Genomic DNA, 16,836 nt, shown 5'->3' with positions numbered 1-16,836 from the left:
GCTCTCCTCTGCTCCCCAGAGGCTGTCCAGCACTGCTCTATCCAAGGTGCTACCTCCTTACTTCAGGAGCCAGTCCTCCTCCCTTGCTAGTCAGGGAGAGACTGTCTTCTTCTTTGCTAGGCAGCCTTTATATAGGACCCAGCCTGGCCCTGACTGTCTGCCTCTTTTCTTGCCCTGATTGGCTCTCCTCAGGCCTTTGCTGATTTGCTGCTGGTCTGCGCAGGCTCTCTGGCCTGTTCCAGCCCTTTTTCTCATGGAGTGGGGCAGCCGCCCCACTACAGGATCCTAAGGTCCAAGTGCCTAGGCCCTGAAAATAGTGCCAGCTTGCCACATCTCCCAGAGTTCCACTGAGCTGTGGTTTACTTTTTCCCCTCTTTGGGAGCTATGTGCCCATGCAAGTAACGCAGCCTTTGAAAAGGAATTTCTGAACACACACACTTTGCTTTTAGAGAAAGCACAAGAGATATACAGATCAATGGAAAAACAACAAACACCTGCCTGCAATACCCTGCCTCAGTTTCCTCACCCTTCCTGAGAGGCCTTTATGTCTCCATATCTTTCAGGGAGCCCAGGATTCTTCTTTACCCCCTTTCCTTCTGCCTACTCTTGTCTTCTGGTTTTGGTCTCTCTGCTCAAGCACAGCCACGCACAAGTTCTCCTGGGGTTTGGACATGAGTCCCAGCATCATACCTCATTCTTCAGGCATGCTGCATTCACATGCACAACCCCCTTTATCTCACAGACTTGCGGGGCAGGGTTGGAGCTGATAAAATTCATTAGCAAATCAATATTCCATCCAGGGAATCTCCATTGTCCTTCTAAGGCAAGTTTATTCAGTTGTTGATGGTCCTTAGTATAAGTCCCATTCAGGGGTAGACATCCAGCTGTCAGTTCCCCTTCCTTAAACAAAGAGGTATGATATAAGGATAGAGTAAACAAAAACCATAAGAGTATAATTATATAGAGAGTTCAAAAAATCAGGCTGGAATTCATAAGTTCACATAGATTCCCAAACTGTCACAATGGACAAGGATATCAAATTACCCTCTCACCCCCTGAATATGATGCTTTTGGGCCAGGGGTGGAGCAAATTGGTGGGGCAGTATGAGGAAGCTTCCACTGATGCTGCCTATGCCACTAGTGTCCTATCTCTCCAGAAAGTCAGTCTCCCAGGCTGTCAGACTGAAACCTCTCACAGATTTAAACTTTTTAAAACACAAAACTCTCAGTGTTATTGAAAAGTACACTATACAGTGAGCCATGAGCCTCACTTCACACACTTTACAATAAAATATCAAGGAAGAATTAAATTGTGCTTTTGCAAATAGTTAGAATGTGAATCAGAGGATGATTTCAGCAAATCCAGTGTCGTAATTACAGGGTAGCTAGAACAAATAGACTATAATAGAAAAGTGAGACAGGCAATCACAGACAAACTGTTTACTCCCCCACTACCGAATGAACAGAGTGAAAGGTCATTTATGAGGGAATTTCTGACTGCTTGCTAGTAGATTATTATTGATGTCTGTCTTTTAAGTTTACTCTGACATTCTGCAATGACATATTAAGTACCTATGATACTGGGCCCTTCTATAGTTCTTTTCAATCAAACATCTCACAGAACTTTACAAAAGGTTAATAAGTATTATCTCCATTGTACAGAGGGGATGCTGAGGCACAGAGAGGATAAGACAAGTGATTTGTCCAGAGTCACACAGTGAGCCAATGGCAGTGTGGACTAGAAACCTGGAAACCAGTGTGGACTAGTGCCATGTTCTAACCACTAGGAAACACCATGAATCTCCAGTGAAGCAGTTGGGTTTGTACAGGGTGTAAGTCAGCACACAGTTTGACCAAGAGCCTGATTTTCAGAAGTGCTGAAAACTCAACTCCAGCTGAAGTCAGCGGGAGCCAAGGTTTTTCAAGTATCAGAGGGGTAGCTGTGTTAGTCTGGTTCTGTAGAAGCAGCAAAGAGTCATGTGGCACCTTATAGACTAACAGACGTTTTGCAGCATGAGCTTTCGTGAGTGAATACCCACTTCTTCGGATGCAAGGTTTTTCAGCCTCTCTGAAAAAAAGGCCTTCAATGCCTAATGATAACCCAACCTGAGATAAGATACAACATGGACTACTGGCACAGTCCTACATTTGCTGATCACATCCTGTTAGGTGCTAAGTATCCTGTACCTATATTAATTTTAGCACTTTGTAGGATTGGGCCGAATAGTAGTAAAAAAAAATAATCAAAAAATCTATGAACCTAAACAATAAAGCAAGATGGAAATCTCTTTTGAAATCTGAGTGAGAGAAGTTTTCTTGTTTATTCCTTCCTCTGTATCCCTTTTGTAAGCTTCGACTCACAAACCATGTCTTTCTGGCATATACCCAGAAGAAAGAGGGAGATCGGCTGGAACCTGCAATGAAGTCTTAAGAGTCTGAGTGAGAGTAACGGAGGAAAGAAAGATGGCTGGGGAAGATCTATTGCTTTTGCATGGTGGAAACTAGGTAAAAGAAGCCTAATAATCAGCCCTTCCTTAAAAGACAACTTGAAATAAGATTTTTCTTTACTGCTCTCGTGTCTATACCACATTTTATAAAAGAACTAAAAATAATGAAATAATAACAAATTACTATACTTCTTAATAAAGTGAACTTGCAAAACAGCTGAAGAAATTTTTGATTTTATAACCAAGATTTCAGTCTTGTCCAATCCAATGTTTAAAGCTTTCTATCTTTTTTTCCAGTGAGTCAGATGAACTGAATGCTGTTTTAGTATCATACTTCTGTATTTGAGTATCCTTTGAAACTATTGACCTAATCATATAGACGGCATTTGGCTTACTGCCTGTAATACATTGAGGGGGTAGAATCTGCACTTGCCAGCTTTCTATTTGTTTTCACAAGTCATTCAACGTTGATTAAATTATTGTTGGGAATCTCAGTTAGGTATCTCAATTTTCACATTGAACTTGCTTGCCTAGGCACAATATTGTGAATGCTATTCTTTATTTTTATGGTGAATACACATATAGAAAAATAGATTAATGTGTATATAGCAAAAGGTATATAGAAAACGGGCTCTGATTCAGCCTTTTTTTAAATTTATGAGTACATATTCTTTTGGTCTCTAGTGGATCTTCTGCTTGACAGGAGAGGTGCCCTAGCAATATGCTACTCGGCCAAAACACACAAAAAAAGAACTGATCTCTGCTGGCTTTTGGCAGATTATGTATGTGAATGGAGATTTCAAAGATGAGCATGGGGATTCCCTTTTTTGACCATGTAAGGGAAGCGTGCAAGCCTTAATGTGCAGTGTACATGACATTATGACACAGATGGACAGCTGCCACCAGCATATGAGGTGCTTGAAAGACCTGCCCATCACAGCCTGTGCTAATATTCCTGATATTAATGTTCTTAATGCTGCCACTTCTGCTGCCTCAAATGGCTTTGTATCCTCTGTGCTAGTACCAATGAACACTTCTAAGCCCTTTTCATATATGCTAATCTCACTACAATCAATGCATTTTCTCCACTTATATGCTTTTTAAACACATTGTTTTGCAGAAAATCAAAGTAATGATGCAATACAAATGTTGATTCCAATGGCTATTACTAGCTTCATCTATGCCTATTTACTATATTTCTTCATCTCATCCCCCCTTCCCTTCGTACTAAAATCTGCCCTAAGACACCTTTGTACTATTTCATAGAATCACAGAAATGTAGGACTGGAAGTGACTGTACAGTCTGCCCCACTCCCTGAGAGTGTGGGCTGCGGCAGGCTAAGGTGCCTGCGCAGACAGGGAGCCAATCAGGGAAGGGCTTATTGTGAGCCAATCAGGGCCCAGAGTGGAGACAGTCAATCAGGGCCAGGCTCAGCCCTATAAGAAGGCTGCCCAGGAAGGGGAGAAGTCAGTCTGTCCCAGGCCCAGGGCCGGCTCCAGACCCCAATGCGCCAAGCGCGCGCTTGGGGCGGCATTTTGCCGACAGGGCGGCAGCCGGCTCCGGCGGACCTTCTGCCTGCGGGAGGTCCACCAGAGCTGTGGCTTCGGGGGACCTCCCGCAGGCATGACTGTGGAGGGTTCGCTGGTCCCACGGCTCGGGTGGACCTCCCGCAGACGTGCCTGCGGAAGCTCCACCGGAGCCGCGGGACCCTCGGAACCTCTGCAGGCACGTCTGCCAGAGGTCCCCCGGAGCTGCAGGACCGGCACCGTCAGAGTGCGCCCCGCGGCGCACCACCCTGCTTGGGGCGGCGGGATTCCCAGAGCCGCCCCTGCCCAGGCCTTTGAGAGGGGAAGGTCAGTCTCCAAGGGTGGGAGACTAGCACTGTGGACAGCGCAGTGCTGGCCAGGCTCGGGGAGCAAAAGGGAGCTCTAGCCCGGAGCCTGCCAGGCTGCAGGCCCTGAAGGGAAGGGCCTAGCGGGTGCAAGGGGCCGTAGGGGAAGCGTCCCAGGGAAGCAGACAGACAAGGGGAGAGAAGGAGGACAGCGAGGCTGCTACTTTGGGTCTCTGGGCTGGGACCCAAAGTAGAGGGCGGGCCTGGGTCCCTCCCTTCCCCCCTTGCAGTACACCCGGCCATTGGCCGTAGGGAGAGGCCATTATAGACTATGCCAGATCCCTGACAAGAGGGATTAGACTCAGAGGGTGTGGTTGGACATGGTGGCTGGGGGGTAGGACTGCTGATCAACCCCCCCCCCCCCTCAGAAGGGGGTGTGGATGGACTAAGGGGCACTGCCAGAGGGCACTGGTCCAGAAGAGGATGCTGTGAATTGGGAGCAACGCAGGTCCACACGCCAACTGACAGCGAGATGACAGATGGGACACCACCAGGAGGGGGCGCTCCACTGGACAGAGCTAATTCCTGGAGACAACCAGCAGGAGGTGCCAGGTGGTGAGTCCCAAAACCGTTACAGTGACCTTCATAAGTCATCTAGTCTAGTCCCCTACACTGAAGCAGGACTAAGTATTATCTAGACCATTCCTGACAAGTGTTTGTCTAACCTGCTCTTAAAAACCTCCAATGATGGAGATTCCACAGCCTCCCTAGGTAATTTGTTCCACTGCTTAACTACCCTTACATTTAGGAAGTTCTTACTAATGTCTAACCTAAATTTCCTTTGCTGCAGTTTAAGACCATTGCTTCTTGTCCTGTCCTCAGTGGCTAAGGAGAACAATTTATCACCCTTCTCTTTATAACCTTTTATATACTTGAAGACTGTTATCGTGTCCCCTCTCAGTCTTCTCTTCTCTAGACTAAATAAACACAATTTGTTCCATCATTCCTCATAGGTCATGTTTTCTAGACCTTTAATCATTCTTGTTGCTCTCCTCTGGACTTTCTCTAATTTCTTCACATCTTTCCCAAAGTGTGGTGCCCAGAACCAGACACATTACTCCAGTTGAGGCCTCATCTGTGCTGAATAGACTGGAAGAATTACATCTTGTATCTTGCTTACAACACAACTGCTAATACATCCCAGTGTAATACACTGTCTTCAGAACGCTCTCTGCAGCATGCTTTACTGTAAGGTATTTGGAAACTAATAGAACATACCTGCTGAAAATCTGAGATTCTATGGAGTTAAATATTTATATATAAATATATTTAAATCCCCATTTCGTGAGGCAGGGTGGATAAGAAAACACGGTGAATATGTTTCTATTTACTAGGGTAGTCTCCAGCAAAGAAAAAAAGTAATCTCATGCTATATGCACTTGTATAAACCACACCTAAACAAATCATCAACAGGACTTTGTTAGTACTTGTTTCACCAAATACATTTCTCTTAGGTCTTAGCAAAATGCAGACACTATTGGGTGGGAGTTAGCAATCAGCACACTGTACAGCAGGTGAAGGAGGGGAAATTGTATCCAAAAGACACTAGGACAAACCCCTATTCTACCTAAAAAGATTGTGGGATTTTTAAAGTCTGCACAGAGCCAAAGAAACTATTGTTTTTAAAAATTATAATCATACAAACCCCTCAAACACAGGGAACCCAGTTTGTCTACTTCAGAAGCACTGAGTCATCCCTGTAATAATTTGATTCCTATGAGGTTAACTGCTTCAAACATGAAGCTTTGGCCTCTAAGCCACACCTTTGCCTTTGAAGGTCCTCTAAGTAACCAGGTATCTGGAAACTAAGGGGAACCTGATTCCCTCAGAAGTAAAAGTTGGAAAACCAATCAGACCCTCCCCAGCTGTGAAAATGATTAAATGCTCCCGAGGCTAGAATACTTGTGTTCGTTTTGTGTGCCCTAGTTTCTGCTTCTCTTTTTTGCCGAATATAAGCTTTTCATTAAAAGTTACATTTCTAGTTCATTCTATGTCATCACAAAGTGAACCAAAGTGCTATTCCACTGTAACACTACTGGAAGAAGGTGTTGACAGACAAGCAGCAAAGCTGTTGAACTACTGTGGCTGCCTCTGCTCATTACAATAAAATGTTAAAGCCTATCTACAAATGCTAACACTGAGTTATTTATTAGATCATCTGTTTTCCAGAGCAGAACTTTCCCCTCATTGCATTGCTAGAAAGACATTGGTATTTCCCCACAAAGCTGTGACACTTGTCTTTTAAATTTCACAATCCCCTTTCCATAGAGCAAGTGCTCACCTTGAGTGTAGTCAAGAGCAGCAGTTCCCAAACTTTATTGTTTCATGTACCACTTTCTTCATAAGTTGTCATGAAGTGAATCGATGGAACATCAAGTTTGAGCACCATCAGTGGTATGTCTTCCACAGTATAGGAACCCCTGGTCTTGAGAACTGGTAAGGGTCTTACCTCCTTGGCTTAAATACTGCACAAATCATCAGACAAGAAGAGTCATGAAATGGATTATCTTTTATTTTATTTTTTGCATATGCAGCTATAACATTTCTACATTTTCATTTAATCGAGAACATTTTGTGCAGCACTACACCTTCTCATACATTTCAGCTGTAATTTCATATATTCACTTCTCGGATTTCCCTCCCTTCCTCTCACTCCCACAACCACATTAAGCTCCCTGTACACATTTATATTCTGTTTCTAATTAAGCAATAAGCCACAACAGGGTATGAAATTCTTGGCTATCGGTGCATGCTTTGGGTGTGTTCTGAGGCATGAGGCCATGCATACTCCGATGTGTCACACAGAGGACTTAAAAATTGAAACAGTTGAGAACATTAATGAAAGATTAGGGTTTTTAATCATTTAAACACAGTATTTTTTATATATTGCAATGCCAGAAAAAACAGTGCCTACAGAAAGAAACCTAGAACTTTTAGAAAGAGGGTTCCCACTATTGATTATAAAGGCTTTGACTAAATAACAAGTGAATTGTTGGCTCTTAAGTAGCTTGTCTTCTGTGGACCAAAGCAATCCTATACAGAGTGACTCTAGGATACTGGGATGGTTAAGCTATTCCTCCACAGAATATACATAAAAGGTATGCCATAAAGTTGTACTGATAGTCTAGTACAGGGGTCGGCAACCTCCGGCATGCAGCTCACCAGGGTAAGGCCCCTGGCGGGCCGGGCCAGTTGGTTTACCTGCTGTGTCCGCAGGTTTGGCCAATCGCAGCTCCCACTGGCCGCGGTTCGCCGCTCCAGGCCAATGGGGGATGTGGGAAGCCACGGCCGGCACATTGGCCTGGAGTGGTGAACCATGTCCAGTGGGAGCTGCGATCGGCTGAACTTGCGGACGTGGCAGATAAACTGGCCCGGCCCGCCAGGGTGCTTACCCTGGCGAGCCGCGTGCCAGAGATTGCCGACCCCTGGTCTAGTGTATAAATAAGTAGTCAATTTTTTCAAAGTGTACACTTCAGAAAAGTGCATTTATAGGCAATGCTTTGCAAAACTGCATATGCAAAGAAACAGAATTATTTTCAGAAGAGCCACTGAAGCATGTAGTGCAGCTGAGAATAATTCCACCTCAGTGGGCATAATTTTGTGCAGCTAGATTAGCACACATCTCCCCAAACTGCTTGTACAAAACTCCAATCTGTGCTCTGAAGTGCACTCCATAAATATGTTCTAACTGCTACTTTTTTCTTGATCAAAAAGGCTGTCCACTGTAGCACTAGGTGAAAGTTTAATTTTAATGATGCCATGGCCTAATTGTTTAATAAAATAAGAGACATTTTTTCCTCTCAACTGTTTTTTATGGCCTACAGATCTTAGTTAAAGTTTATAACACTTACAGCCCTCTGTCTATATGTTTTACAAGCTAAGTAACACCACGTTCTCTCTCTTTTTTTTTTTCCGGTTTATCAAATGTATGATGAAACACAAGATTATCGGGGTTTGGCAATTCATTTTATATTCATTTGGACTGAAAAAGACAGAACAAATTAGTGTCCTACTCCAGAAATAAGTTATTTGCTATTTGAATAAATAGGTGTTAGTGAAGCTAACATGGATAAAGATTTTTCTATCATTCTTGAATTCGTTAGTCATGATTTCCATTGCCCTGTATTAGTTTTTACTTTTGATTTGTATTTTGCTGTTTCATGCATTTTTCCACAGGTGTTGGTTAGGTTTGTGATTGACTGAGTGTGCAAAGCCAAATTTTAAAATATAATAGTGAAAATGTTGCCTAAATATGTTCACAATCAACTATATTCCCCAGTAGTTGGAGTTGTAGGAAATGGAATGCAAAGCATTGCACACAGCAATTTAAAATACTTTTTAATTCTTTATACATGTAAATCCATCACCTAAATCTATGAGCATGAGCTATGTTCCTCTAACTATGAGGAAAATGTACTTATATATTTAAATAGATAACTAAGCCCCGAGAACCTCTCACTTATTGTTCATCTTTTGCTTAAGAAACTGGGTCGAGGCCCTCTGGAAAATGTGGCCCACATGGTAAAAATGAATTCTTGAGTAGCTAACTATGCTTCTCAGGTTTCATAAATAATTTCAATTATTACATAATTTTAATATGTAAAACCAGTGACTTTCAAGCAGTGACTATGGGCAATCCTAGTAGCACTATAATTCATGGAATTACAATGGATCTTCCTTATGTGATACTCAGGACAGACAGCTGCAAGGGAGGGGTAGGAATCAGTCCCAGAGGGTTAAAAGGCCCTCCTCCTTATCAACTGGGAGGCAACTACAGGTAAATCAGGTTCAGCTGAGAAAGGGTTACCAAGGTAGCACTTAGAATCAGCTGAGGGGGAGCTACCTGAGGTTAATTAGGATCAACTGATTCCAACTTAGAGCTGCCTGAGACCTTTTTAAACCCTTCCCTGGGAGGAAGGAGAGGGGAGAGCAGAGAGAGAAGGAGCCCTGCTGCCAGGAGTGTTGGAGCAGCAAGACAGCGAGCCTCACCAGGAGGAGAAGCAAGACTCTCTCCCACAAGGGAGTAAAAAGACTCTAAACAGGACTGGTGGAGATATGGGGAGCAGACTTCCCCAGTGTCCCAAGGGGGACCATATTACCCAAGCCTGTCTCACCAGGGCTAAAAGCAGCAGAGGTTGGGGAGACTGAGAAGGTGCCTTGCCACACTTACTAAACCAGAATACCAGTCCAGAGAGCTGGTTGCACAGTTGTTAGGATTTCTCACTCCTGTCCATTTCTGGATACCAGTCTACAGTAAAAGAGCTACATAGAAAAATCAAAGAGCATAAAAGTAACTCAGTATGAAATCTCACTGATTAGCCACCTAACTTTTAGGGGGAAAAACAGGAATTTACGCCCCATTTCAAGTGAATTTTAGGTTGCAACCCTAACCATGGAATCACTACCAAGACCTCCATAATTAATATCATTTACACACAAGACATTGTGTTTGCGTCTTGTAATAAGGCAGTCTGTCCCCTTTAAGGGTAGTGGGACCTGGAGCCATCCAACCCCATTTGAAGGCCTCTTGTAATAATTGGGGCCTAGAAGGTCTGCTTTAAGATTAATGAATTGTCACAATGCTCTGTTAAATAAAATTGTTTAAGAAATATGTAAGGAGGACACAGAGACTGAACTAATTTAAACAGAGAGGTCTACTGATACTACCCAAGGCCTGGGTTAAGATTATGACTGGTAAACAAGAGGAGTACAAGACCAGAAATCAATGGACCAAAATTTGTGCTTCAAAAATTAGACTTAATTGGTGAACACGATAATGAAAGGCTGGGTTATTCTGCCCATTGCCCCTCTTTGGGGGACCCTCAAAAAGGAACTTGGAGGAGAAAATGAACTGTTACCACCACTACTGTTGCCATGGCAGAAGAATTTTTATTGTGACATCCAAACACTGACACACCAGTGGGAATGCTTGACCATTTTTGCTGCACCAGCGAGGACCCCCAGCCTTATACATGTGAGATTTTGTTCTTTTCCCCTCCCTTATATGTCCCATTCCATCCTCCACTATCTTTCTCCTGTCCTCTCTCTCTTTCTTGGCTTTTCACCTGATCCTGAAATCAACTGCACAGCATGGCACCAGCACAGCGAGATGAGATGTCTCATCCAGCTCTGCTCAGCCTGAGAAGGACCAGTGAAGGAGAGGGTCCTGATCAGACCAACCAGATGACAGCCCAGACTGGAGAGGAAAGCTGGGCTCCAGAGCAACAGTGGTTGTGGCCGACCTGCAAGCCCAAAGCGTCCGTCCATGACTGACCAGCCACCTGATATCCTCAGAACACCAACAAAATGTGTATTTCCCTCATAATTTACTATCCTATCTCTTCTCTCCCTTCTGTGCCTGTCTGTTTTTTCAAAAAGCAGGAAAGTGATTATCGATCCAGATTCAAAACTGAACTACAGAGCTAACCCCTTTCTTCCCCAAACAACAAGGACTGCTTGAAAGAATAAGAGACTCTAACCAATATTCCCTCTCTTTAAAAAGAGACTCTGATAGGTCTTGGTTAAGTTTGTTGTATATAATCACTCAATTTCACTTTCTATGCCTTTTGCCTTGTTTTGATTCTTCTCCTTTTGTGTGTTTCAATCAATAAACTTCTAACCTTTGGCATAAATTTCCTAATGTGTTTGCCAGGGTACTAAAAAGGCTGAGCAGTAACACGTGTCTGTACTCAGAATCCTGAACCTCATTTAAAACAGTTAATATTGTACAGTGACCATCATGTTAACATGTTAGGAGCCTAGAGTTAAGAGAGACCTCCAGGGAAACTCTTCCGTAGTAGAATCAGGATGAAGGTGGGCTGAGGAAGCCTTCCAGGATTCCAGCATAGTCCCAGGAAGGAGGGATGTAGAGACCCTACCCAAAGGGCAGAAGTTTGAGCCCCAAGACCATGGCTATGAAAAGGCCAGAGTGGTCAGGAGTCCAGAGTGAGACAGACAGTTCTCCTACTTAGAGGGGGCAGGGAATCAAGAGAGAGCTGCAGACTGAAGCTCTTAAACAAGGGTAAATGGAAAGTCCTGAGGGAAGAAGGGCAGGTTTGAGTCTGGAAGGGTCAAATGAACTGAGTGTTTATTTTATAAGGGCTTAATAAATCAGACGCCAGGAGGAAGCATGTCACTTTAAAACTCTTGACTGTGTGGAAGTTGATTAGAGAATCAAGAGGGGAACTGAGGTGGGGTGACTGCAGTATCACATCACAGGGAGGCATGATCTGGGACTGCACCCTGCAATACTTCCATTAAAAAATTCCTGTAATTTGACAAAGTATCAAAGAATTAACTGAATACTGATTGCACTGTACTCTGAGCATTTACTGAAGATGAAATGTCTTATGGCACACATATGAGTGTAGCAGATATATGGTTGTTACATAATTCTTTAATGGATATGTAAGATGGATAGTTCTGATTTATGACAAGTTCTCCAGATAACTCAAGTGAAAGGGAAAAAATGCTGTGAACAATCTCTTGCACATCCAATTATGATGTCTCAATCTCATCCTGACTTCCCATAGAACAGATCACTTAATAAAACTTTGGATTTCTCTGCCAGCACATTCAATTCCTTTATTGGTTTAACACTGCACCTACAACTTGCTTTGAAAGAACTGTATTTTTGAGTTGTTGGAATGCTTTCACACAAATCTCTCATTTTTTGTTCACTTTAACTCTGTTTGAAGAAAAATTATTTTGGTAAGTGTCCTGTCAAACTACTGCTGAGTAATTCATAGCTGTTTAAAGTAGAACGAAAAAAGACGGGTCAATCAAGTAGAATTTAGCCAAGAGTAAAAGCATTTCTAAACTGTGAAACTTTGATTATTATTTACAAGCAACTGATGTGGTCTGTGTGATGTCTTAATTCTGAGAGGTGTAAAAAGGTGTAGATTTAATTCAAATAATGGAAGGAAAGATTGAGTGCCCAGTGCTTTGCTGGCATAACTCCACTGGCTTCACTGGAGTTACAACAACAGAGAATTTAATCCTATGTTTAGGAAAGAAAGCCAGCCTAACATTTCCATTTTACTAAGGGTTCGTTCAACACATTACAGTAATAGAGTGTTTAAAGTTGTCACATTTCCAGTGAACATTTGTGCCCATTTAAAATAAGGGATGTTAGTTCAATGCACAACAATGTAGGAGACCAAGAAACGAGAGTTGCACTTGGATCTTGGTCTTATGAGGTCTAAATATGTCAAGAAGAGTTGATTACCCTATCCTAGCAGCCTCTCTGAGAGTGCATGAGCATCATGTATAGCATTTGAAAGGAGACAAGCCAAAAACTGAGGTCTATAAATATCTTGGACTTAATAATACCATCCTAATCTATATAGGTTCTTATATCACATTCCCAAAGCAGCCCATGTTCTCTTCCATTATACAGCAAAGAAAGGAGCAAAACGGCAGTGATCATTTTTGAAAATCAGGCTCCGGTACACCACACTGAGAAGAAATACAACTATGCAGTATGATCCCCATCACTATGTAGCTGCACCAACTACCCTGTTAACATAGAACAGGGGTGGGGAACCTACACCCCGCAGGCCAAATCCGGCCAGCTGCTTCATTTAATCTGGCCCGCGGCAAGTCTCCGTGCCACGGGCTGGAAGCCCTGAGCCTTGCCTCACCCCCGCGGTGTACCAGGCTCTTTGAGGCCTTGTGGTCTTACCACACCCTGCCCAGAAAAGGAGCAGTGAAGGTGGGTCCTCCAGGCCTTCCTAGAGAGGCTGCAGGGAAGTAACCAATCAGAGCACAGCTGCACCAGTTAAAAGGAGTTGAGCACCTTTGCTGGTGGGGACCAGAGGAGCAAGGAAGGTGCTTCCTGCTGGAGTTCAAGGGAGAACCAGAAGATGGGTTCTGGTGACATGGCATTCTGTGAGGAAGAACTTCAGCGCTGAGGTAAGTGTTGAGTGGAAGAGGCTATGTGAGAAGTGGCCCAGGGAAGAGCAGTAATAATTATGAAAGGAAGTGGCATGTGGCTGTTATTTGTAGAGTCCCTGGGTTGGGACCTGGAGTAGTGGGTGGGCCTGGGTCCCCCCTGCCCTGACACTGGCTGCGTGGCCAAAGCCCTGAGAAGAGGACAAGTGTTGTTTAGAAGCCTAAAAAAAAAGGGGTAGGATTTAAAGGACTCAAGGATGGGGCTGAAGACCCTAGGGAAGGCCAAGCATTTGTTGAACTTTGTTGCCCCCCGTGGAAGGGGACTGAATGTGAGAGGTGACCAGATTGGAGAGCTGGGTCAGTGAGACCCACTCAGGACAAGGAGTCTCCCAGGAGGAAGCCCTGGGGACACTGCTATATAACAGGACAGGGGTGGACTTGAAGCTAGCCCAGAAGAGGCTGAGAATTGAGCCCAGGGACAGAGCTGCAGACACCAACAAGGACAGAGTGATAGTCATCCATTTTAGATTTCATGTGATTTAGCCAGATGGCTGAGCCACTGAAGAGCTACCTGACGAAAGCAACAGCCAACAGGGGGCACCACAAGCAGAAAGAGAGGGAGAGAGTGCAGGTTTATACCAGACTGACAGAGGTGTTCATGATAGGTGATGTCCCCTATCACAAATACCAACAATGTTCTCAATATTGTACAGTACCTAAAAATAAAGACAGCCCTTGCCCAGTAAGTATATGTTTAAGCTTAGTTACAGTTATCCGATATCTAAAGTGTCAAATATTCTTCCTTAATATTTATTTGTCTCTGATTTGTGCTGTATTTAGCAGGAAAGGACATTAATAATTTTGTGCAACACTGAAGTGTTTTCTCAACACTGATTACGGAATCATTCACATTTCCCTCCTCCTGAAAATCACCTGTCAAATGTACCCGGTGTTACACAGAACTAAAGAAGGGCATGCATAGACTCCATAGGATTGTGCATACGCCTCTCTCATTAGCATCTGTACTCCATGGTAGTTTCTGCTCCTGTTCCCTCATTTACATAGTAGTTTCAGAATGCTGCTACCATGTTCTACCATGTTCCTCCTGAGAGTTTGACTTTATGAATATGATTCCCTATGGACTGTTATATCTTCCTATTATTAGGGATCTCTGGAGTACAATACAAGTCACATCTACTTTAGTGTTTAATTTATTTTTGTTTGAGGGGTAATGTTTTACATCTAATGCATGTTTCAATCTTTTCTTTACTCTGGCAGTAGGTATAGCAAATGCAATGCTAATAAAATTAGTAAACAATCCTCCCAACCCCACAACATCCAGTGTATTATGAGAGATCAATCACCAACAGAAATTTCTCTGAAAATTATGTTAGGTTTTTATAAAGAAGAGACTCCATAGTGTGTTGACGAAGCCAGACGCTGTCATGAGGCTACACAGTTTTGCCTTACCACCTCCTGTGCTACAATCTGGTCTGAGCTAGGGAATTTCTTCACTGTGGCTGTAAAACAAGCATATTTCACGAACAGTCAAAAGGTTTTAAAATACAGCAAGTATGAACATAAGAATTGCACTTGGCACTGAATGGGAAAGAGACAGAGACAAATTCACTGCTAACAAATTGAATGGTTTATGCCAGCAGTGAAACTACTCCTAAGTCTTAGTGCCTCATACATGGTACAACAGCAGGGAAACAGATTTCTCTGAGTTGAAGAGATGCAAAAATACACTATTTCCCATGAATAATATAATCCATAGTACAATAGCCCCACCTGTTACATATTTTTATTTTAAATTTCAATTCTGACTGGTCCTCACCCTTTCAGCTTTCAGTATCTTACAGATTTACTATTGTACAGTGCAGCTATGCATTGTCAACTTGACAAGAGTTAGAGGGAAGAAAGCTGCAGATTTTGGCAGCTGGGTAGAGATGCTTGAGCCTTCGAGCACCTGAGATGGTTTAGGATAAGTATATTAGTTGACTGTTTCGGCTTATATCTTCAAAACAGTAAAAGAGCCAAGGATGTTGGCATTTAAATTGTCATCTTTAAGTTTCAGAGTCAACAACCCAGTGAGATGTTCATGCCACCATGAGGGGTATTTAGAAGCAGGAAGACAACACTGCAACCATTAACATTTTAAAAGCTTTCTTTACAATCACAGAAGCCTTTAATTAACATTAATGCTGTCATAAACAAAAGCTTAGACTCTGGAACACAATTCTGCAACACGAGATGAACACTGCAGCAAATTCCACAGATTGCCAGAATACCTGGGCCTACATCCCTCCCTCTCGGCAGACATCTGACTGTGACATAGTTGAACATTACTCCTGGGAAAATTCTGCACCAAAGCATTAAAATTTCTGTGTACAATATTTTAAAATTCTGCATATTTTATTTGTCAAAATAATGCAGTATAATTACTCTGGTTTCATTATTTTGGTAAATTATTTAAACTACAATACAATGGATGGAGAACGGGAGTAGGGAGCATGGAGGAAATCCTCAAATGCTCTTGCCTAATAATAATGTAGCTAGGTTTGGCCCTTTATTTCTAGTTATTAGTCAAAAAACATATGCAGCCATATGCTCAGTGTTACATCATAAGCAACTGAAGAGCAAATGAGGGCTGGGGAATCAAACTCACAATTTATATTGGCTACTGACCATCTCCAGAAAGGTCAGTAGGAAACAGTTCATTGAGCACATTTTCACAAGAAATTTTTTCAGTCCAAAAATTTAGATCAGTTCTAATCACTAAAGCACCTTAAGCATTTATAAGGCCATATTGTCCTTTACGCCAGTGTTTCCCAAACTTGGAACGCCACTTCTTTAGGGAAAGCCCCTGGCAGACTGAGCTGGTTTGTTTACCTGCCACGTCCGCAGGTCTGGCCGATCGCGGCTCCCACTGGCCGCGGTTCACCGCTCCAGGTCAGGGAGCTGCTGGAAGCGGCGCGGGCTGAGGGACGTACTTGCCGCCACTTCCAGCAGCTCCCATTGGCCTGGAGCAGCGAACCGCAGCCAGTGGGAGCTGCAATCAGCCAGACCTGCGGATGTGGCAGGTAAACAAACCAGCCCGGCCCGCCAGGGGCGTTCTCTAAACAAGCGTCGTCCCAAGTTTGGGAAACACTGCTTTACACCATTCTGGCAATGTAAAGGAGCCTTAAACTTTTACACCTGTTTTATACTCCTGGGGAAATTCACAAATACAATAGGAACAATTCACTAAGTAGGCAGGCCACTACATTCTGCTCTGAGGGGAACAGAGCTTGCCCCATGCTTATCACCTAGAAACACCCTAAAGCCCTTCCCCTCCATACAAATTGTACTGCAATAGGGAGTGAGAGACACACACACACACACACACACACACGACTGCACACTCTCCCCTGGCGGTGATTTATGTCTCTACCAGCTGCTCCGGGTCCCCAAACAAACCTGCCTGTGCTGCCAGGGATCAGCGCATGACTGCTCTTGTGTCTTTTCCTTTGCTTCTTTGTCAGAAGTCATTTTTCTGCAGGGAAGCAAAGAAATCTGCAAGGATTATGAATTCTGCACACACACAGTGATGCAGAATTCCCTCT

General features: G+C 43.4%; 1 protein-coding gene and 1 long non-coding RNA gene across 2 annotated transcripts in view; one reads left to right on the top strand and one right to left on the bottom strand.

Moving 5' to 3' along the window:
• The window catches only part of ITGBL1 (integrin subunit beta like 1), a 216,250-nt gene that overhangs the window by 169,999 nt on the left and 29,415 nt on the right, over positions 1-16,836 (bottom strand). The window lies entirely within an intron of this gene.
• On the top strand, positions 10,254-15,582 carry LOC120400019. The gene is made up of 3 exons (XR_005595471.1): positions 10,254-10,313; positions 12,738-13,252; positions 15,303-15,582. It is a non-coding gene; the product is annotated as an uncharacterized LOC120400019 (long non-coding RNA).

The sequence above is a fragment of the Mauremys reevesii genome, linkage group 1 (assembly GCF_016161935.1).
Source record: "Mauremys reevesii isolate NIE-2019 linkage group 1, ASM1616193v1, whole genome shotgun sequence".
Lineage (NCBI taxonomy): Eukaryota > Metazoa > Chordata > Testudines > Geoemydidae > Mauremys > Mauremys reevesii.
The sequence above is the reverse complement of the archived record's forward strand: the minus strand, read 5'-3'. Positions and strand labels throughout refer to the sequence as shown.